General features: G+C 42.3%; 1 long non-coding RNA gene across 1 annotated transcript in view; it reads right to left on the bottom strand.

Annotated features, from left to right (window-relative positions):
- Positions 1-606: 606 nt before the first annotated feature.
- LOC147031533 (uncharacterized) overlaps positions 607-24214 on the bottom strand; it is a 26137-nt gene continuing 2529 nt past the window's right edge. Inside the window, exon 3 of the long non-coding RNA XR_015053371.1 lies at positions 607-2157. This is a non-coding gene — a long non-coding RNA (uncharacterized LOC147031533). The remainder of the gene's footprint in view (positions 2158-24214) is intronic.

Raw genomic sequence — 24214 nt, forward strand, 5'->3', positions numbered from 1 at the left:
CCAAGAAGAGCCCAAAAAGCGAACCGAGCCAATCAGACCCCGAAGGTCTGCTGAAAAGCCAAGCCGAAGCAAAAAGCTCTCCTAAAAGCCTCCAAAGCAGAAAGCTTACTAAAAGCCAAGCCAAAGCAGAAAGCCTTCAAAAAGCTTCCTCCCTAACCCAAGCCAAATGTATGTATATATATATATATATATATATATATATATATATATATATATATATATATATATATATATATATATATATATATATATATATATATGTACACACATATAGATGCATTAAAAAAATTGTATATATATATATATATGTACATATTCACAGCATGTACTCAGACACAGTATACCAGCAAGCTGGCACTCATTTTGCTGACCTCGGAAGGATGACAGGTTGAGTTAACCCCACCTGGTATTAATTCAACAGCTGAGCATGATTTGAACTCAGAACCCTGGGATCCCAAGCCCACCACCCTGACCATTAAGCCAACACCAGACATGTATGTGTATGTGTATGTGTATATTAAAATATATATATATATATATTCTTTACAAGAGGAGCACAATGACCATCGATGTGACATGTCACTGATGTCATGCTCGTAAATTATGCCGACACATCACCTCCAAACTGGGATGACATCTGTGTGGCACTCAGGTTTTTGAAGACTGAGATTTATGCCTTTATGGTCATGAATAAATGAAAGCAGGGCCGCCAATCCAGAACTTGCCCTGTCCTGGGCTCGTTCGGACAACATTCAGAAAATCGTTTATTCATGATCATATTTGTCTCATGAGTAAACACAAATCAAATCCTCTAACTTTACGAGGCAGCAGAGCACAAATAGAGTCTCATCATAGCACTTGCTGCACGACCTGTTCACAAGTGTTGTCTGCTTCACGAACAGTCTCTGCCCTGCAGATCACCAGTTCGGAGGTTTGCAGTCAGGAAATATAAATTAAACAAAAGGAGCACACCGCATTTAGAAGTGGCATGACACTGACGTCATGCACATAAATTATACCGACACATCACCTCTAAACTAGGATGGCATCAGTGTGACACTCAGGTCTTTGAAGACTGGGATTTATGCCTTGATGGAGAATTGATGCAGTGCCTATTACACAACCTTATCTAACATGTTACATTCGTTATTTGTGCCTGTTGTATGTGTCCTTTCTGTCTAATGCGTCCTGAAAAAAAACAATACGTTTCCTTTTTGGAATGATTTTCAATTCCGTTTGACTGTCAGACAGGCAGAGTAAAAAAGTAATCTCACTCATCTCTGCGCATGTGTGATTGGGACAAATTCAGAGACAAGGTACTGTTAAACAGCGGGTTGTTTTCTGGTTCCTTCAAAATATAACATTCAATTTAAATAAGTTGTTCCTCGATCATAAACTGACGTTTGTAGACAGACAGATGGAAGAACCGACATAGAGCAATTGCTTAACCCTGCTTTTCACTTCTCGTGCACGGGGTAATAAAATATACCATCAGAGATGGGGAATCCCCACCATTGAAAAATAATTGAAATCAGATGAGCAGTTTTCCATTTATTACAAAAAACATTTTTTCAAGATGGCCGCCCCAGTCGGCCATCTTGGATCTGGCCACGCCCAAAATCAATAGGGTTCTTCCTATTCAGGTGGTACGTGTGACCCAAATTTCAAATCGATATGGGGAACAGTTTATGAGTTATCGCACTCACAGCTATAAATGTTGACGCCATAAATGTTGACGCCCAGCCAGCCAGCCAGACGGACGGACCGCCCCAGTCGGCCATCTTGGATCCGGCCACGCCCAAAATCAATAGGGTTCTTCCTTTTCAGGTGGTACATGTGTGACCCAAATTTCAAGTCGATATGGCGAACAGTTTATGAGTTCTTGCACTCACAGCTATAAATGTTGGCGCCCAGCCAGCCGGACGGATGGACGGACAGCCAGACGCACGACCTGGGTGATAACAAAAAAACTCTTCTTGCCCCCCCCCCAAAAAAAATACCAACAACCAAAACAACAACAACAGCAACAAAACGAACTCAATGTGATCACTCTGCCATTGCAGAGAGGTCGGTGGTCTCTCTATCTTCCATGGACTCCTTTCTGGTCTTTTACCCTCTGCTCTTTGCGTGCCTTGTCTCCCCCTCCCTCACAGGTATCTGCAATGCACACACACATTGTCCACCATCAAACCCTGTCTGGTGAACCTCCAAAAGTCCAGAATCACTGCTCATCTCAATTCATTCGTTCTTCTTTTAAACAAACCTGTGGAATCGAATTCCACATCTTCAATGTTATTCTTCCTTCCAGGTATTCAAGACAGCAGTTCATCACAATCTCAGATAATTCCCCTTCCAAAGTCCCCCCCCCCTTCACTTGCCCCTTTCTCCAAATTTACTGTTTTTCTTTCCTGAGAGTTTACTCCTTGTATCCATCTCGTCCATCCCCAACCCCTCATTCTTACCCACATTCCGTATTTATCCGTCTGTCTATTTAGTCCTTCGGTCCTGATGTTGGCGTTTTCCTCCTCTCTTTCTGCTGTTCCTTTGATTCTGTTGTGTGATGCTCCCATCTGTGGATTTGTTCCTAAATGAGCCTTGGCTTTGTGTACCAAAATAAATGTCAGATTAGTGCTTCCCAGGCAGGGCATTGTATAATAAAGTGTGTCATCCCTCGGATGGATGTTAAGCTGGGTATCAGGTCTGCTAGCATTTGTTGGTGGATGTTAAATATCTCACAGTGTCTTTCACAAAGAGTAGGTAAGCTGTCGCCGGCACTCTCAAACGCTTAGAAATTCCTGCCTAAATCTTGCAACTCAGCAAAATATCAGGCCGGCCAGCCGGTGAAAGATTTGGATCAAAAACGTTCTTTATCCGAGTTCACAATAAGAAAGTAAGAATAATTGTGGCACTTCAAGTAATTATTCGATATGCACCCCCCCTCCCCCCACCACAAGACAACATTCATTGTTTCCTAAATTCTAATCATCCCCTAGCTTCCTGTCTTTCACTTCATAACAATGCTGATGTAACGTTCCCGAACTTTGAAACCACACTAATCCTTGTCTGCTCAACTGCATTTCTTTGTTTACTTTTGGGATATCAGCGATGCTGCCTGTTTGAGAACTAGCATTTAGTGCATTTCCAATTATCCACGAGGAAGCCATGATGGATGGATCTTTGTTTTGATTGTTTACCCATGATTGCATCCTTTAGACCTAGGGAGCAGCATTCTGAATTTTGGAACCAATTAGGATGAAAGACTTGGATGTTTGATCCAACAATGAATGTGGTATAACTTGGAATGTCGCTCCAAGGTGATGAGGTAAGTGGGACCTGGTTAAGAGTGTGGTTCTGTTTTGGATGGAAATACCATCCCAGTTTTTGTTTTTTTAACATTTACCAATAAAGACATTGATTGCGGTTGCCACTCCACATTGTGTGGAGGAGAGAATGCAGTCAAGTAATGCATTTTTGTGTATTAACAAAGCCAAACAGTAATGAGAGCAAAAGTTCCTGGATTACGTAAGCCGAGAGTTTGGCAAATATAATCAGATGCCAGAATGTGTAAATGGCATTTTTGTTTTCAGCACATTGAGGCTGTGAGGGGACAATTCACCAAAAATGGCCAAGAAGATGATGCAAACATCTTATATATTATTTCCGAGTTTGTGGTTTCGTGTCGCGCTATATTCGACTTTGTTCTGCGCTCGAGTAACGTGATATTCGGCTTACATTATCTCAAAGACCATATGAGGTGCATGGTACAAAAAAAGTAAATAAAATGGTTCTGAAACATTGAAATCGTGTTCCACTTACTGTATTAAAGTAAAATTACTACTGATACTCTGCATCAGTTCCTTTCTCAAACACACCCACCCCAACATGTCACGCAGAGCGCGGGTTATGATGTTACAGTGTGTCGGTGTTGCCGAAGCAGTTTCTTAGCGAGGGTTATATTGTTTGCCTTCCCAGCAGTAGCTGGGGCAAGAACTTGGAATTTGACCATGATGCTCAGATAGCTCGACAACTTCTCTCGAAGGACACCATGGAATCGTTAATGTCCACCAACTTATGCCGGCAGGTGGGAAGCCCATTATAATATCCATCCAAACGACAGCACACACATTCATGAATCACCCTGAGAGTCCCTGCCTGTGAAACACCAGTTTATAGCTGGGTCAAGCTTCAAACCCAGGCTACACAACTTTAGAGGCAAGTGTGTGCACCTTGATCATATATATTTATATATATATATATATATATATATATATATATATATATATATATATAATGTATGTTGTTGTGGGGACATGATAGGGGGTAATGGGTGTAATGTACACGACGTATGCCATTAGTTCATGTTTGTGTAAGCGTATGGTATCTGTATGAAAAAGATGGGGTACAAATGTTGAATATTGTATTATGAGATGATTAATGTGACCCCCCCCTCTGTTTGTGTCTAACCCCCCACTATTTCTCCCCTTCTTCAATCCCTACATCATTCCCTTGTCATCTGTCTGTGTTGTCTGATAATGAACTGCCAAAGCCAGCTCCGCAAACCAAGCAAACTGCGTCCCCCCTCCAAAGACAGCTCCACAAGGCAAGCAAACCACCACCCCCTCCAAAGCCAGCTCCGCAAACCAAGCAAACCACCATCCCCTCCAAAAACAGCTCCACAAACCAAGCAAACCACCGCCACCTCCAGAGACAGCTTCGCAAACCAAGCAAACCACCACCCCCTCTAAAGACAGCTCCGCAAACCAAGCAAACCGCATCCCTCCTCCAAATACAGCTCCATAAGCCAAGCAAACTGCCTCCCCCCTCCAAAGCCAGCTCTGCAAACCACCATCCCCTCCAAAGACAGCTCCACAAACCAAGCAAACCACCGCCACCTCCAGAGACAGCTTCGCAAACCAAGCAAACCACCACCCCCTCCAAAGACAGCTCCGCAAACCAAGCAAACCACCGCCACCTCCAGAGACAGCTTCGCAAATCAAGCAAACCACCGCCACCTCCAGAGACAGCTTCGCAAATCAAGCAAACCACCACCCCCTCCAAAGACAGCTCTGCAAGCCAAGCAAACTGCCTCCCCTCTCCAAAGCCAGCTCCACAAGCCAAGCAAATCACCTACCCCCTCAAAAGCCAACTCCTCAAGCCAAACAAACCACTTCCCCTCTCCATAGCCAGCTTCATAAGCCAAGCAAACAGTCCTAACAATCCTATTGAGGAAGTTGACTAATTAAAACTCCTGGGTCTCACTATCAGCCATGATCATTCTTGGTCAAGCCACACTTCAATGTTGGCCTCCAAAGCCAGCTGCCAACTGGTCATCCTCCATTGTACAAAGTCCTTCCTTGTCACACCTGAACTCCTATCCACCTACCAGGCCTTCATCTGAAGCTTCAGAGAGTACTGCTATCCCTTCTGGGCTGGCTCCCTGCCTCACATCTTACGAAGCTCGATGCTGTGGAAACAATGACCTTCAAAATTATTGGAATCTCTCACAATGAAGCTGAATCTATGGGTCCATCGCAAAGAGGTCAGTGGGGTCTCTGTCTTCTGCTGCTTCCTTTCTGGTCTTGCATCCTCTGCTCTTTCTGTGTTTTGCCCCCCCCCTCCAATAACCTCCCCTTCCATCTCAGATTGTACCCAATCCAAAACCATGATATTTTCTGTCCTTGTTAAGCCCTTCCCCCCAAACCCACCCCAATCTCTCCTCCTTCCAAATTTCCATTTTCCCTCCTGAGAGTTTTCTTCTGTATCCATCTTGTCCACCCGATGCATCTTCTCCTGTCTCTTATTTCTTCCCACACCCATCGTTTGTCCATGTCGACTGTCTTTGCCCTCAGCTCTGCTGTTGGCATCCCACACTCCTTTCAACTATCCCTCTTGACCTGTTGTGTCCTGATCTGTTAAGTCTACTTGTACTAGCTCTTCAACGAGCCTCGACAATGCATATAAATAAACATACCATCAGAGATGTGGAATCCCCCGCCATTGAAAAATAATTGAAATCAGATAAGCGTTTTTCCATTCCTTCCAAAAAACATTTTTTTCAAGATGGCCACCCCAGTCGGCCATCTTGGATCCAGCCATGCCTAAAATCAATAGGGTTCTTCCTTTTCAGGTGGTACATGTGTGACCCAAATATTCAAATCGATATGGCGAACAGTTTATGAGTTATCGCACTCACAGCTATATATGTTGACGTCCAGCCAGCCGGACGGACGGACGACCTGGGTGACAACAATATCCCCCTTCCGCCACGCGGCGGGGGATAATAAACAGGAAACTTGCTATTGTTAAGGACGTTATAAAGGACACAACCAACAGTCATGTGAACTAATGCATCATGTTAGCTCGGGCAATGTAATAGACACAGGGTAAAACGATGGTAAAACCCAGAACCAATTTCTTTATATGCCTTAAAACCTCTTGAATTCTCTATTCAAATTGAATTATATACTTGAACACTACTCAACACAAATCACCTTCATAATACTTCCAAGAACCTCCAGTTTTGCAGTGCTTGAATATGTTCTATAGGGTTATGTATGTAAAGCACAGCCCATGGGAAGTGGACGTGGCACGTGAGAGGGTGCAGTATCGGTGTGAAGAAGAGTCCGCTGATATGGCTATGCACAATCCTGATTGACGCTGCTGTGTTTTATGGTGATCAATAAAGCCTCCATCTCCTAATCTGTGACTCAATGTTGTCTTATTACAGTGTATAAGGGTGGTGTATTAGACTGCTTCCGTTGTGCTAAACTTCAAGATTTTTTTTAACGTTCTTTAAAAGCATTATTTTATTGAAATTGAAAAATATACATGACCACTGCATGGGGTATCATGTTCTATGAACCGTCTAGTTTCACCTGCAACCGTACCATAGAATAGCTTCTTAGAAATGTTGCTGTCGAAGAAAGGCATTTGTACAATGTGGAATGGAAAAGCATCTCATTTATCAAATAATTTGGTGTGAAATTTATTATTATTGATATCGATTTGTAATTCCACCGGGCGTAGTGGCGTGCGCCTGTAATCCGGCTACTCGGAGGATCGCTTGAGGACGGGTGCTCTGCACTGGGCCACGCTATGAGAGGGTGTAGGGCAGCCCGGAATCATGGCGAAACCCAATCCTTATCCCTGTGTCGTAAGAGGCGACCAGGGTTGCGTCAGGAAGGGCATCCGGCGTAAAACCTCTGCCAAATCAGTATGCGGATCATAACGGATGATCCGCTGTGGCGACCCCTAACGGGAGCAGCCGAAAGACGAACAACAACAACAACATCGATTTGTAATTCCAAAATTGAAACTGAAGTGTGTGGTTTCCCTTTTTTCATTCAAGATCTTTTGGATGTATGTGTGTGTGTATATATATATATATATATATATATATATATATATATATATATATATATATATATATATATATATATATATATATATATATATATATATATATCATGAAGGTGATCAAATACAAACCCATCATTAATTGCTAGTAACTCATCAATGAATCAAAAGATGTTTCCCCACCTTCGTGCAATTGTTAGTTCATTGCTGCGCTTGTTCTGGACCCAATCACACTCGGACATGTGCAGCAATGAATTTGCAAAGAAAGGGGTGGACCTCAACCCATGGGTATCTACACTGTCTGCTGGAGTATCTCCTTAACAAATACAAGGAAACTGTTGTTTCGGAGAAATCTAATCATTTATTAAAGTTAACTTTTTTGAAAACTACATGAATATTGATTTTCCTTTATAGACCAGTTTGCTCTATTTTGATAAACTTTAATGTGTACTTTATTACCTCATGCAAATGCTTTATCTACCGCTCTGTCCAATGCGGTTCCGAGCTTGTTACGTGGAATGATTGTGTATAATGTAGAAAAATCATGTTTATAAACATTTAGCCTTACCCTTGTTATTAATGAAATTTAAATACCAGAATAAAACCTCGCCTTGTCGTGGTAGTTTTTCAGCATTTATAAATTAGTTTTATCGCCACTGTAATACTACCTGACAATGGTTGCAAACTGCATTCTCCATTCGCGATGATGAACCTCATCTTACAAGGGTTTTTGTGCTTTCTGGGGATCCAGTACATGAATGGTAATTTATGGTGTTTATCTAGAACTTACAGTTTTCTCACTTTGGAATGATTTTGATGGTGTTGTGCCAAGTCTATTTTATTATAGTTACTTATTTTGTAGGTCTTTGAAAGTCCAGTCTACAAGCCCAATTCTTCCAAAGCCTTTGAATACAGAACGTTTTACATATAAATGCAATATCATTGTTTGCTTTGTCAATTGGAACAATAACATATTGTGTTTGAAGCTGTTTTTAAACAATGACGTGTCTCCAGATTGTTTAAAATTACATTTCAATGATTGATTCAAACTTTTTTTTTTGTCGACCTTGTTGAAGCTCATATGAGAGCGAACACACAACGCACAGCAAGGGGGGCATGAGCAAGAGGGGTGGGAGTGGGAAGGACAAAACAGTGGAGAACAGAGACATGAGTAGATCTGTGGAAGGGAGAGGGATGGGGGTGGGGAACACAGGGTATATAAGATGGACATTACAGGGACTTTCAGGAAGGAAGGCAGGGAATTTGAAGGAGGTGGGTTTGGGGTGGATTAACGGGGGTAGAAAAGATCGAGGATTTGGATGGGGGACGATAGGTGGTGGTGAACAGCTGTTTTGAAGGCCTGGAGGGAAGAATGGGATTGAACAGAGTGAGGGAGTTTATTCCAAAGGTGGGGAAAAAGAGGAATGAAAGAGTGAAGGTGAGCAGTGATTCGTGATTTTGGTAGTTTTACCAGAAGGGGGTTGTTGGTGGACTTTGAGCGCCCTGCGGAAATATGGTGGGGACATATCGCAGATAAGACGGGGGGTGGGACCGGAGAGGAGATGGTAGAAGACAGAAAGACCACCGACCTGCCTGCGGTGAGAGAGTGAGAGGCCCAAAGATTCAGCCTCATCGTGGGAGATACCATTCATCCAAAATACCTTGGTTTCCACAGCGTGAAGCCGAGAAAGGTGAGAAGCAGGAGCACCAGCCCATAAGGGCGAGCAGTACTCCATCAGGCTGCAGATGAAAGCTTTGTATGTGGTCTGGAACGCAGGTGGGCCGAGGAAGGACTTTGCATGATGGAGGAGTCCCAGTCGGCGACTGGATTTGGAGGCGAGGTTGGAAATGTGGCTATCCCAGATCATGGCAGATAGTGAGACCCAGAAGCTTGAATGAAAGCACTTCTTCCAGAGGATTGTTGAGAAAGTAGATTGGGAGGGGGGGTGGTTCCAAACGGTCCTTTTGGAGAGACCTAGTGGGAGTGTGAGATTTGTCTGGATTTAAAGACATGTTCCACATGTTGGACCAGTTTGTGATTTTGTCCAGATCTGCAGTGAGCGAAAAAGCTGCTGCTTGCCGGTCTGAGGGATGACAGATGGTACAGCAGAGGGTGGAGTCATTAGCAAAAAGATAAAGAGGATTTTCCAGAGTTGGAGAGATAATTGATGAAAACCAGAAAAAGAACAGGGCCCAGAACGCTACCTTGAGGAACTGTAAGAGGGGATGAAAGAACTCCATTTAGGGCCACACGTTGGCTGCGACAGGAGAGGAAGTCTGTGAGCCATGAGTGGAGATGGCATTGGATACCATAGGAGGAGGGTTTGGTGAGCAGGGCAGGGTGCCAGACGTGTCAAAAGCACACGATATGTCTAGGGATATGGCTCTGATTTCATGTTCGGCATTGACGACCTCCATCCATTGTTGGGAGAGCAGAAGCAGCATATCCAGGGTAGAGCGACCTGGTCTGAAACCAAATTGATGATCGGAAATCAAGCCATTGGAGAAGAGGAAGGATTTAATGTCTGAAGCAGTGATGGATTCCATAACCTTGCTGATGATTGGGAGAAGGCTGAGTGGTCTGTAGTTGCAGGGATCTGTTTTTGCACCTTTTTATGCAGGGCAGTAATGTTTGCTGATTTCCAAGCAGATGGCAGATGACATTGAGAAAATGAGAGGGTGAATAGAACAGAGAGAGAGTGTGAGCAAGAGCAGAGGAGCAGGTTTTTAGGACACGTGGGCTGATGCCGTCTGGACCATTTGCAGAATCTGAGTCGAAGTTTGACAGCAAGCTCTGCACCTTGTCAGGAGAAAAGGACACAGAGTCCAGGGACAGCTGTGTTCGACTGTGTAACGTGGGTACAGAAAGCAATGGGTTTTGGACACAAGATTTCGATGCAAACATCGAGTTTAGGCATTCAGCCTTATCATGTGCGGTATCAGCAGTGTGGCCATTTGAGGTAAGGGAGGGGATAGCGGGGGAACATTCACCAGAAACAAATTTGATTAGACGCCAACCAGGATTTGGAGGAGGGAGAGAGGTTTGAAAGTTCAGACTTGAGCTTAGAAAGATGTTGTTTTCTGGCTCTCCTGAGAGTAGCTACACACTTGTTCCGAGCTTTATGGAAGAAACTGAGATCACTCTCAGTTGGGTTTGCTTTCCATGAGGAAAAGGCAAGTTGTTTCAGGCCAACTTCTTCACCTCAAGCATCAGTGAACCAAGGGCGGGAGGAAGGGTAGGACAACTGAGGATGAGAGGGGATAAATCTGTGCATGAGGGAGAGCAAGTTTCTTTGAAAGAATTCCCAGGATGAGTTGATGTTGGAGAAAGTAGCGATGAGAGACCAATCTCGAAGTTTGATGGCTGCTTGGAGACCATTCCAGTCGGCTTGAGTGAAATGCCACACTCGATGGTGCTGAAGTGGTTCTCTGATAACAGCCAGAGAGATGTCCACTTTCACAAGCACATAGTCAGAAGAACTGATTGGAGCGGAGGAAGAAGAACTGATTGGAGTAGAGGAAGAACAGCAGATATTTTCAGGGAACTTTGTCAAAATCAGATCCAGAAGAGATAGAGTACCATTGGTTGAGATCAGGGTCAGGAAGTTTACCGATTGAGTCAGTCCCAATGAGTCACAGAAAGCTTTTGCTGAGGTGCCATGACAGGTGAGAGAGGTACGCACACCCAGCCAACTGGCATGATGACAATTGAAGTCACCACATAGGAGGAAGAGAGAGTTTGGATGAGAAGATAGAAGTTGGTCCATGTTTTCAGATACTGAGGTGAATTTCAAACTTTTCTTTTCAAATCAACAATTCTCCTTTTCACATGTTTCTCTACCTCCTCCAACCATAAAGCAATTTGCGTGTTTGGTACTTTGTGTTTATCAATTTGTTCTCTCATCCATTCCATCAGACAGACAGACAGAGAGAGGCGTGTTTCAATAGTTTTACAACCCCTTCGGGGCGATACTAAAAGTGGAGAAAATCAAATCTCTGGTATGTAAATGGAAAAAAGAATGTGAAAAATACCAAATAAATCTTATCGAATAAATAACCAAATTAAAAGTAGATCAACAATTAAATATTAAAGCGAATTAATTAAAGGATGTAAAAAAAGGAGTAACAACCTTGAATGAATAGAAAACTTTGATGGATGTCAGGAAATCAACGAAAAAAGAATCGACTATAATCTCAAAATTAGGAGAAGCCAAAACAAGAAGAGAAGATTCCCATTTTATCTCCACTCAACAAAGATATTTAAAACAAGATCCAAATTCCAACATCATATTTATCAACATTCTTGATTGTCATAACAGTTGTATTAAAAAAAATCTACTTTATTAAGCAAAAACCCCCCACCAAATCTTTATCAGTAACCTTCATGAATTCAGTTCAAAATACCAAGAACTAATTTGCTCTTAATTCTATTTTTCTTGTTTGATTGAAAATAATTTTGTTTTCCAGAGTTCCTGCAAATAAAACTAGAAAGAGCAATCAGAGAGTGCAGACCCTCACCAGAACTTGTTTTGTGTGGTGTTTGTATAGTATTGTGTAGTGTATTTTGTCTGGTGTTTGTGTTCTAGTGTGTTACGTAATTAATAAGACATAACTAGAACTACCACTTTATAACTGCTGGCAGTGATGGCCGGGTACCAAGACATCCCACTTTGATACAACTCCGCTTTGATTGTGCACCTAAACCTGACCCATGATGTTATTTTATTATTATTAATTTGAATTTAGAATGGGATTAAAATATATTCATTTCAAATCAAATGGAAGATTAAATAGGTACAGTCCTGCATTGGAGTCATCAGAAGGAACCCAATCCCCCCCTCCCCCACCGTGCTGCATCCCCACAACCAAGCTGCTTATCCACCCCCCGCCCATGTTGCCTCCCCCTCTGCCTCCCCCCCCCGTGCTCTCCTCCCCATGCTGCCGCCCCCCCCCCCTTTAAGCTATCCTGTCATGGTGTCTCTTTCTTTCTTGTAACATGTACAAGATCCTCCATGACACTTAAATAATGTGGAAAAAGGTATCAAGAGAACAACACTCCTGTCCACTCCCCTCTCTCTCTTCTTACAGAATTCAGAGATGGTCTTAGAACTCAAGAAAGCCCCAAGATGACGTCATCCACAGCATGAAAACTTCACAAGAAATCGTTAATGTTCAATGATATGTTCATAAGTTTGTGCACGGATTGATTGTGAAATTCCTTTCATGATACTATGGTGCCCGATTAAGATGAAAATATGGCAAACTAGAAGGGCACTCGGTGGAGAGCATATGTCCGCCAGGCTGATGAGCTTACGTTTTGTACCCCACCGATAGGCTGGATCTTGATTCGGACCTGAACCAAAATATAATCGGTTTGTTCTTGTCCCCTAACCAACTAGTCCACCAAGTTGCATCCGAATCCATCCACAACTTTTTGAGACATCCTGTTCACAAACAGTCAGTCAGTCAGTCAGTCAGTCAGTCAGTCAGACAGACAGACAGACAGACAGACAGACAGACAGACAGAGGTGAAAACATAACCTCCATCCACCTTTGTTGGCGGAGGTAAAATAACTCAAAATAATTGTCTTCTTTTTATCTTTCCTATTGCGAATACCATTTGTGTCATGCTTCAAAGTCTTCGAGTTTGGTACCTAACTATTATTGCCCCAATTCAACCACCTCGTCTTTCTGATAAGGACATTAAGTGGAAAGCAGCTATCCCAGAATGGTTGTTCATTTAAAGCCTGCAAACCTTTTGGGTGGTGATGGCTGGAAAGATTTTTTTTTCCTCCCCGTTTGGTTAGGATTTCATAGTAATGTTTACTCCCACCATGCTGAAACCCAGCCATACTAAAACAAACGGCTCAGTGAGAACAAATAGAAGGGGCCGACTAAAGGGCAGCAGAACAGAAACCTCGTGCAGCAAAAGGAAAACTATATATTTAACTTTTAATGCTTAGAACATGAAGAAACATATGTCCATCAATTCGTGTGGCTATTCGGAATAAGAATATATGGAGATGCAATTACACTCCACAGGTGTGACAATAACTCAGTGACACGCACTTTTGAGTTCTCTTGCCAAAGTATCTGACAACGCACAGTCACCCTGATGGTTTTCAGGCAGGGTATTCAAGCACAGGCTAACAGCATCACCATCATGGAGTATGCCATCCTTTCAGAAGTGATGTTAGTATAAGCTTGTTCACCTTAAGTATCCCATAGCAACTTTCGAAAAGAATAAGCATTGTGAGTCACCACCCTAACAAAACAGAAAAAAAAGGGGAAAGCAGTGTTCCATCAAGCTGCGAATGAAGGCCTTGTAGGTTGTCAAAAGTACAGATTGGCCAAGGAAAGACCTTGCATGACAGAGTCGGTGGCTGGGTTTTGAGGCCATCATGGAAATATGGTCTGCCTATAAAATGAGAAATCCTGTCCTGCCTCAGCTGAAGCGTCAGTCAACAGTGGAGTTACGAGCTGTTCACTACTCTTTATAGCTATGGAAATGGTCCTGACGAGGCTGTCTATACATTCAGGAAATGACTCATAATAACGATACAGAGCTCACAGAACACCTAACCCTACATGGTATTTAGAAAGAGGACATGGGAAGGGTATTTTAAAAACTCTTCCTTTGCATTTCCGAGCACGATCTCTCTATTAGCTATGTTTGTAAACTTTGAGTAACAGGCGCGATGGTAACCAGACGAAGCTGATGCGTCAAACGAAACAGACCAGAGCTGAACCTTCTGCCAACTCTTCTCAGAGAAACTAATGATTTTGGGCTGATCTTTGAGAAAAAGATGCATTAAATTACCAGATCTTTTAGACCAAGTTTGCTCTGTGGGTGCATCGTTAGGCGCTAGCATTTTTGTCTGAATCTCGTTGTTACTCTGCCCTCCACCCAAATTTGATTGGTCAAGACAGCATAAAAATTTGCCCAAGTACTACCAAACTGAGTGGTTTTTGGAAGTGCAAACAAGGCGATTTGTGTTCCACAGTGTTCAAATATATAATTCAATTGAAATAAAATAAAAGTTTTAAATGTTGTAGGAAAATAAACAAATACCAAAGCATTAAATTGGAAGTTTACCACCTTTGATGCACCCTCTTTTATACCACCCCATCTAACACGTCAAATTAGTTCTGAGTGCCTGTTGTTTGTGTCCTTTGTGACATCCCCCAAAAAGGTAAGTTTCTCGTTTGGAATTATTTTAAATTTTGTTTCACTGACAGACTGAAGCAATACAGTACTGCGAGTGTGCATGCTCACTTGGGACGAGGTTCTGTACAATTTGCCAAATTCAGAGCCAAAGTACTGCTAAACTGCAGGTTCGTGTTCCGATTCGTGTTATACAGTGTTCAAAGTATATAACTCAATTAAAATCAAGTCGTTCCTCGATAATCAACTGACGTCTGTAGACGGAGTGAACCAATTGTCTTAGCCCACTTTGCGCTATGCACGCTGGGTAGTAATGTCATTATCATGATCATCATGATGAGCTGGCAAGATGGCCTCGATGTATTCACACTCGTCTCGCTTGGATTCTCATCTCGGCCCAGGTATAACATGTTACTCTTGTCTTTCGCATGTAGGGCAGAGGCATCAATGTGTGTCTCTCCATGAGATGAACGTTAAACAGAATACCATCTGGCAGCATTAGTTGGTAGATGTTAAAGATCCTTTGTGAGGAGTAGACGATGTATCACCAGCATCATGAACAAATTCAAAATTCCTGCTCTAACCTACATGGAGCACTGCATCAGCAGAACTGCTGCAACCCTGTGACAACTGATTAAAAACCCGTAGCCACGCGCTGCACACGAATGATGGCAAAGAAGATCAACATCTACAATCATCACCGCAACACCACTCAAAAATAGCAGTCAAGATCTGTCGTCGTTTGTCTCGAGTAGATCCTTAGGAGTGGATGATCTTGACTGGGTGGACGGCGTAAGGCAGTGCTTACATTTTGTTTTTACAGCTGTCCACATTCACATCTGGGGTCTTTTCTCAACTTCCATTCAGTAATATTGTGACCAGGCTTTGCCACTCTGGCTCTCACTCAATTTAAGGTACACCGATGCATGACCATATACTGTGAAGCACAGTACACAGTACAAGTGGTGAATGAAACAGTGCGATAGCAGTTACTTGAAGTGATTTAAGCTCTGGTCCTCATTTTGTTGGAGACTTTCTGGAGTACACAGAGCTTCAGGCTCGCTTTCGATTTCAGCTTTTCCATGTGCTCTTTATATTGATGTGGCCCTAAGGTGCACCGGGTATTCGTAGTGCTTGAACATTGCATCATCCATTGGGAGTTTTGCTTGGCTTGACAATGTTTCAGGTAGAAGATACACACTGTGTTTTGCTATGATTGGCATTCAGGGTCCATGTGTTATCGTATTCTCCAAGTACATTCAGCAAGTCGGTTCGGATACGTTGTGTCCTTAAATCTTTCGGATTTGGTGGCAGTGCAGACATCTGCAGTATAGATAAATCTCACACGGGGAATTCCAGTTGGTCATTTGTATCTTCGGCCGACCTTCGTGAACGGCGATGACTATTTGTGAAGTTATGAAACAGCAGGCGTGCTCGTGCTGAGCCTTGGGGCAACCTCTTCGGTTGGGTATGGCACTGACATTTCTGACCACACATCTTGAAACAGAAACTATTCTGAATCAGGGGGGAGATGTCCCAGGCCACCTTGCTCCATCTCAAAATTCAGCTAGGGAAGGTGGGGGTAGTATGGGAGAGGGGTGATACATTTCGAGATATTGAAACTGCATTTTCCATCAAACCACATTCAAAATCCCATATCTAAACATACCTCCTGTAGGCCACTGATAGGCCGCCCGATCTGCATCCGGACCTGAACCAAAATCAAATCAGGTTGTTCTCATCACATACGTAACTCATCCACCGAGTTTCATCCGAATCCGTCTACAACCTTTTGAGATATCGTGCTACATGTCGTTTTTGGCCCTATCTCTCAATGGTGAAGAATCACTTAAATTATAGTATCAGGATCCAGATCCGGATCCGGATCTTCACCAAAATTGAATCAATTCATCCTTGTCACACACCCAACATGTCCACCAAGTTTAGTCCAAATTCATCCATAACGTTTTGAGATATCGTGCTTACAGACAGACAAGCAGGAGTGAAAACAAAACCTCCGTTCACCTTTGGTAGCGGAGGTAATTGGAGTAAAGAGACAATTTTATGACAACCTTTATGACAAAACAATCGTTTGGCAGAGTAGTTAAAACAGAAGCAGTATTTTTTAAAAGCTCTTTGTGTTCATGTGTTTCGGAAACCAAGAAAGTGAAATCCACGAAGGTCCCATCTCAGCGATTCAAAGTTCTGTAACATGTCTTGTAGCATCCACCGATGATGTATCATTTATAATGATTCTCTGATACAGAGAACGAAAATGGTGTCAAGGAATTTAAGCATAACAATTGTAATGTTGAATGTTTAAGAGAGAAGATGCCTGGAAGGATAGTTTAGAGGTAGTGCAGTCACCATCTAGGAATGCCATGGAATTTAAGCTTTGGGGGGGGGGGGGAGCATCTGCTAGCATTGATTGCTACGTTAGATCCCAGTGCATTTTGCAAAGAGTGGGCAATTGTCGTCAGCAAAAATTCCAGCCATTAATATCTGTGGGGCTTGTGCCTCATCAAAATGACCGACAAGATTCTCAGTGTGCTCAAGGACCAGTCAACCAATATAAGGTATTATGCCAATTTACGAGCGTTCCTCCATCCTCCTTCAACGAATTCAATTCTTCCAATGCACGTCAGAAGTTTAAGAATCTTCGACTGCATCTTGAAAACAAAGTATAATTGCAAAAGAAAGCCAGGAAGGTGACAGCTGCCTTCGATTCAGACCCCTCACTGCGCTGGCCATTTTGCTGGCCAATTAAGCCAGTCGTGTTGCAACATTTCACGCCCAGGTCTGCCTCGCACCTCATGAAAGCAGCCGGCACACAATGGCATGCTGTTGCGAAAGACATGGTGGGAATTTTAAAGTGGATCCAATAGTGAATGTTTGCGGACAGGACTCTTTGCTTAATGGAGCTTAACATCCCACCTGACGAACAGCCCTCTTGTTGATCCAATGCCTGGCTTGCGAAGCACCAAGGTGACATTTTATAGTTGTCGTGGGGATAAAACCCAGACTGGACAGCTTAAAGGCGAGTGCATTACCTCTAAACTACCCTGAATAAAGTCAACAAACCAAAAAAATGCAGTTCATGTAATTTTGCCGGGTTTAAAGCCATCTTTGTTTTGTTGACTCTCTGTTTCCAACTTGTCCACAGAGTGAATTTCCTTGGGGGGAAAAAAACTGGCCTCGTCATTGGTTCGATGACCTTCCACTATTGAAGCTATTCTACTCATCATCTGCTCATATAGCTTGTGCAGTAAAATAAATTAACAGAATGTTCATTGGGATATGATAACTACCATGGATGGGAAGCAAGGATAATCTGACGTTTCGGCTGTTAACCTTTCATGAGAGTGTCATCATTTTGCTCAAAAGAAGGGTTACTCTCCAAAACGTTAGCTTCTCCTTGCTTTTGACACGTTAGCTAATCAATGGTCTGTTGATTTCATCCATTGTTCTGCTGCTTATCGATGCAGATCAACACAAGCCTAGTTTTTCATTCGTATAGCTTGGAGGTTGAACAAAGTCAAATCAGGCAGTAATTGTTTGCAGAGTTGCGTTCTTTGCGTCGTTTGAATAGTGCAACCACTTTGGCCTGTCTCCAGAGCCTGTGTCATCACATTGTCTCTTTGCAGAGTTGATAAAGTCATGCAGTCGCTTCTGTGCTGTCATCCCAAAATGGAGTAACAATTCACGAGATACATAATCGAGCCCAGCTGGCTTATTCCACACGTCAGGGATTTCATCGAGGTTATTCCTTTTAGCTCCTCCATGTTCAGCTTCTTATTGTGGATGTTATTGTCTCTGATAAGTGAGCAAAGTTCCTGCTTGACATCTTTCATTTTGTCCTGCAACGTTCCATGACTTGGTGTACTTGTTTTCCCATTTACAATGTGTTGATGCACGACTTGATTGGGAGAAACAGCAGCAAATGTGCTTCAGTTGTCCATCGGGTTCCAGCCGGACAATCGTGGCTTGTGCTTTTTGTGTTGCTTGGTTGTCGTTTCAATCACTTCCTTCCAGCGTTGTGCCACTCCTTTCAAATCTCTCCCACAAGCCCAACAATTACTTCCCTAAAGGAATCCAAATCAAACAGTTCTGGTTATCTCCTACATTTTTACCTTCCTTGTTCAGATATAGCCTAGATGTGTGTGTGTGTGTGTGTGTGTGTGTGTGTGTGTGTGTGTGTGTGTGTGTGTGTGTGTGTGTGTGTGTGTGTGTGTGTGTGTGTGTGTGTGTGTCGGTTATCCCTTGATCATGGGCTTTTTGGCAGTCTTCCACACCAGACACAAATTCTCCGTAGTGTTCAAAATCTGGAATAACATTACAGAAGTATTTACTCAATTCCAAAGTAAAGTTTTGCCAATCCACCCGTTTTTGCTGGTACTTTGTTTTCCTTGCTTAAAATGCAGCCTCTATCGTCACTCACAATAGTTTTGGCTAGGATCTTGAAAAACATACAAACAAATAACACACAATCAACACAGAGGATTACAAACAAACAAATCTTCAGTTTGTCCACAATCGCTCACATTGCAATCACATTTCAGGGGGGAAAAAAGTTTTACGATATCATTCAAACTTAAAGCAAAATTATTCATGTAATGAATAAAACCTAAATTGAAGTCCCCTGTTTTAATGTATCATGTGAGCAGAGGAAGAAAATCGGAATATTTTCTGTAATAATAAATGTCAGTGTGTGTCTGTCAGTCAGTCAGTGCGTCTCCCCAAAAACTCCAAAACGATGAAACCGAGCAGCCCCAAACTTTGCATGCATGCCGAGGAAAATCCAACGAAGTGCATGAATGAAAATTGAGTGTTAAACACCCCTTTTGAAGATAATTTAGGGGCTGCTCATCACAAAATAACAAAATAAGCTTCACAAATATGGTGGCACACCATCTTGATCAGCCCGTGTCAGCTCGCTAGGGGTCTTTGCCGCCATTTTGTTCGGCCTGCTCAACAATGCCTTGACTTGAAACAGGCCGCAATGGTTTATTAACGATAAAGAGCTCAAAATGTTTTTTTTTCCACTTTCCTCACTGATATCATCGAATGCCTGACCTACGTACCTACGAATCGCTGTATACATCGCTTTTGTAAGTGATATAGTTTTCAAGTTAGGAGCTTGGAGCGATTTCATGCATTATATGATGTCATTTTCCATGATGGATTCCCACGGACTAAAGTACAGTAAGACATCAACACTACTGTACTAAAGTACTAAAGTACTAAAGACATCAACTGTACTAAAGTACAGTAAGACAGCAGGGGATACATTCTTGAAAAATAACGCGAATGACTAATCCCTGAATGTCAGAGCATTGTTTCAATGGGAAAAAGGAGGATAGGTTCCCGGCGGTTCGCGATTCATAAGGGATCATTTCAAATTTTACGAACACGAATGCACAAGATTACAGTTTCATTAAAAATGCTTAGAAACAAATTCGAAAAGAATACAAAAAAACTAAGTGTTACTGTTTCTATTTCTTATTTAAGATACAATGGAACTTTTGATGTGATGATGATGATTAGTTCGAATCCAGTGAACTCTAAAGAAGACACAGGTGAGGGCGCTGAAGAGGATGCAGGTGAGGGTGCTGATGGTGTTGAGGTGGACAGCCTGGAGCAAAACAAATGGGTAATCGACAGCTGTTTTGCTGAGTGCTGCAGGTTTCTGTGTAGTTCCATGTATGGTAGAAAAACATCATCCAACCCCCTCTTGAACCAGAGGTACCATTCCATCAATGGGTCAGCATCTTGCTACCTGGTAATGACTGCCGTCATATCCTGCAGCACTTCAGTCAGGAACTTGACGGTCAGATTGGGCCTCGCCACCTGTACCTCCTCTTCACTGCCCTCCTCCTCGGAAATCTTGATGATGGCCTACAACTCCTCCTCAGTCAGCTCCTCCCCATGCAAGGTGATGAGCTCCTCCAATTCCTCAAGCTCGTCAAAGCCTTTCCCTCCCATCTCCCGTGCCAACCCGGCAATGTTACGCCTCTCTTCTGTGGTGTTGGGAAAACCTCTGAAGTTGTTAACTGCCTGTGGCCATAGGTTTTGCCAGCAAGCATTGATGGTGGAGGCGGCTGGTGGAAGATGGCTTATGCGTGGCGAGAGGTGGTTTATGCACAGCTGGTGGGAGATGGTCTTAGAGCTGCTTTATGTGTGCGACTGGTGGGAGATGGTTTATTGCGCCCACAAAAACAGCGAATAGCTGAAGTGCAGGGGCCGTGAATACATGGGGTTCACAAATACATGGGGTCCGTGAATGTCGAATCGTGAATGTCGGGGTTTCATGGTATATAATCAACATATGATTTTGGCTTTGTGGATCGGATATCATGGACTAAATAAGTGTTGAAATCTGGAGTGAAATCTCAAAATGTTAAGAAATGAATGATTCTTTTATAATTGGCTGATCCCTTCTCCATATAAAGAGTTCATACACAAAATACAATGAATGCCATTCATGCCAAAACTAAATTAAGCACACCGTGATTCAGCTCACAGTACTATCTTTGTGATTTCCAAATCATTGTTTTTCAAAACTCGATAAAACCCATGCATTCTGTGCTGCTATTCAACGCTTTGTTTTCAAAACTGATGCACGCCGTGCCCTCTTGTCAGCAAAACCCGATATATCTATTTAATCAATCAGTATGTAGCATCATAGTCACGTGATGCAATATGATCACTTCGCCTCAATAAGACACCACCAAACACCCCAAATAAGCAAATTTTTCTTCAAATAATGGATAGTTTTGACGATATTGAAGACCCTTAACAAGATTCAGAATTTGTGTTTAGTTCCACCAGTTTTTTTAACATGGGAAGAAGTAACAGCTTGTTTGCCATTGCCCAAAGAGTGGGAGTTGAGTTGCCACAAACAAACGATTATTTAAGCTGGTGTTACAGTATTTAAAGACCGTTTCCTCCATTCTTTGGATTTATGTTTATGGATAAAGCTATGACATCAATGGTTTTTTTTTTTCACCAATTCTATCGTTTTAGAGGAAATGCTATTTTTGGGTTGAGATTCAGGGTGGTGGAGTTGGGGAAGGGGGGGGGGGATGATGGCTTGATCAAAATCCAATATTGCAAGGATTCTGAAGATATAAAAATATGTATATATATATATATATATATATATTCTTTTTCATTTTCCTCTGTCAATCAGTGGTAAGGTGTTCATGGTTGAAAAAAAACTTTATTCCACAAGTAGGCATCTCGTGATTTTGATGGCAATCATTGACACTGTGATTCCTCCCTCTGCTGGATCTTTGTGTAGTGGTATGGTTCAAAAATCAAGAAACTTGAGATTTCTCTGTGGAGTGAGTCGCAACCAGTTGGCACTTGCGGTCTCTGGGGCTACCCAGTCAGTCACAGGCAGCAACTTTTTGTTTTCACTCCCCCTCAGCCCCCCACCCCCTAAGATACAGTGAAAGGGTTGTGCTGGTGCTGGCCTCCACAGAAATCTTTTGAAAAATCCTGGCCCCTTGGTATTTTACCTGAATGGATGGCTACACAGTCCACACTGACAAACCATGAAGCGAGGGAGTCTCAGGTTATTGTGATGGAGCACTAGTTATGACTTTTCTCTTTGGCACTGATTGGAACGACCAACAAAATGTGAATTCAAAATCAGCCAATTCCTGGGTTTTCTGCTACTTTACTTACATCAATTTAGGTCCACCCTTTTTGGAATTGATATGTCACACCAAGAAAGCACATTTTAAAAACCTTGATTTCCAAAAAATGTAAAAAATGAATTTATCTGCTTTTGCATCTCAACTCTTCACAGATACACAAGAAAATGTGAAATTGCCAAAGCATTAAACGTAACTTTTTCTACTGTAACGAGAATTATATCGAGTGAAGAAAAGATTGAGGAATGTGCGAAAATTAACCACCTTCATCGAGCTGGTTTCATTGAGTGCAACGAAAATAATTAACCATCGGAATCGCTGCGAAGTTGTCGGTGGCAGGGTTCTGAGTGGGGAATCTCTCGAGTTAGGAAGGCAAAATGAATTAAGTTAAAGATCGAAATAAAATAATGAACGATTAACATAATGGGAGGATTAGGGTGAGTATTAAAAGCAACTTTGAAACATTTTCATTCAATTTTGTTTTCTGTCAGAAATGCATTACACCTTTAATGCATTTTAAAAATCAATTGGGACTTTGAAATTCGATTTAAACGATGTTCTCCACAAATGCATCTATGACAAGTATCTGGAAGTGCCTGAAGGTGTGTGTGTGTGTGTGTGTGTGTGTGTGTGTGTGTGTGTGTGTGTGTGTGTGTATGTATATGTGTATATATATATATATATATATATATATATATATATATATATATATATATATATATATATATTTCTTCTTTTGGCTGCTCCCTTTAGGGGTTGCCACAGTGGATCATCCGTATGATCCGCATAGCGATTTGGCACATGTTTTATGCCGGATGCACTTCCTGACGCAACCCTGGTTGCCTATTACAACACAGGGATATGGTACACCTATTTTAACCGGGGTATACACCGGCCCAGTATACCGGTACTCACTTCGCCGACCTCGGAAGGATGAAAGGCTGAGTCAACCCCCTGGTGTATTAATTCAGTGGCCCAACAGGGCTTGAACTCAGAACCTTTTGGATCCCAAGCCGCTACCCGAACCACTGCGCCAACACTAGGCTACATATATATATATATATATATATATATATATATATATATATATATATATATATATATATATATATATATATATATATATATATTAGCGGGGTGTGCTTACACATTGTGGAAACATGAACCATCCTTCCTCATTGTTTTGGGGTGCTCACCTGCATTCTTATTCATTTATTAATTTTTTCATTTATTTATACTTTCATTTATGGATGTTGTCCAATGAGTCTGTGATTTCTTTCATGTGTACTGCCTTCAATGTCCTTCGGCATGCAAAATTTCAGCTTTCTACGTCACCCAGAAGGCACCGATCTTTAATATCAATCAGTGATTCAGTGGTTAGAAAGCTTTATATTATATATACACGAGCAAACACAACCCGTTGCTTCACTAATGGGGGTATTAATGAGTGGGTTTGAGAGAGGGAGGGAGGGGAAGCTGGGAAGGGGGGAAGTGAGGTAGGGGGAGGGGTGGGGAGAGCTATACCTCACCAAACGTTGCTATACGTAAGGAGGGATGCGAGGAGTGGGTGTGAGAGAGAGAGAGAGAGAGAGAGAGAGAGAGAGAGAGAGAGAGAGAGAGAGAGAGAGAGAGAGAGAGAGAGAGAGAGAGAGAGAGAGAGAGAGAGAGAGAGAGAGAGAGAGAGAGAGAGAGAGAGAAAAAAAAAAAAAAAAAAAAAAAAAAAGAAAGTTAAGGTGTGTGTGTGTGTGTGTGTGTGTGTGTGTGTGTGTGTGTGTGTGTGTGTGTGTGTGTGTGTGTGTGTGTGTGTGTGTGTGTGTGTGTGTGTGTGTGTGTGTGTGCACAAAAAAACAAACTCATGTCAGAACACCTGTACACACAACAACACAACAGAGTTTATAATGTAATCCGCTGGCACATCTGCAAGAACTTTTATTTCCCAGTTACAGAAAATTGGTGGGAACAACCAAAAAGTAATCACTGAAAACATTGAAGTACCTACCACTCACGTACAATCTAATGATCCCATCGAGCGTGA

The sequence above is a fragment of the Eptatretus burgeri genome, chromosome 2, assembly GCF_056783735.1.
Source record: "Eptatretus burgeri isolate ZD-2024b chromosome 2, Ebu_testis_v1, whole genome shotgun sequence".
Taxonomy (NCBI): domain Eukaryota; kingdom Metazoa; phylum Chordata; class Myxini; order Myxiniformes; family Myxinidae; genus Eptatretus; species Eptatretus burgeri.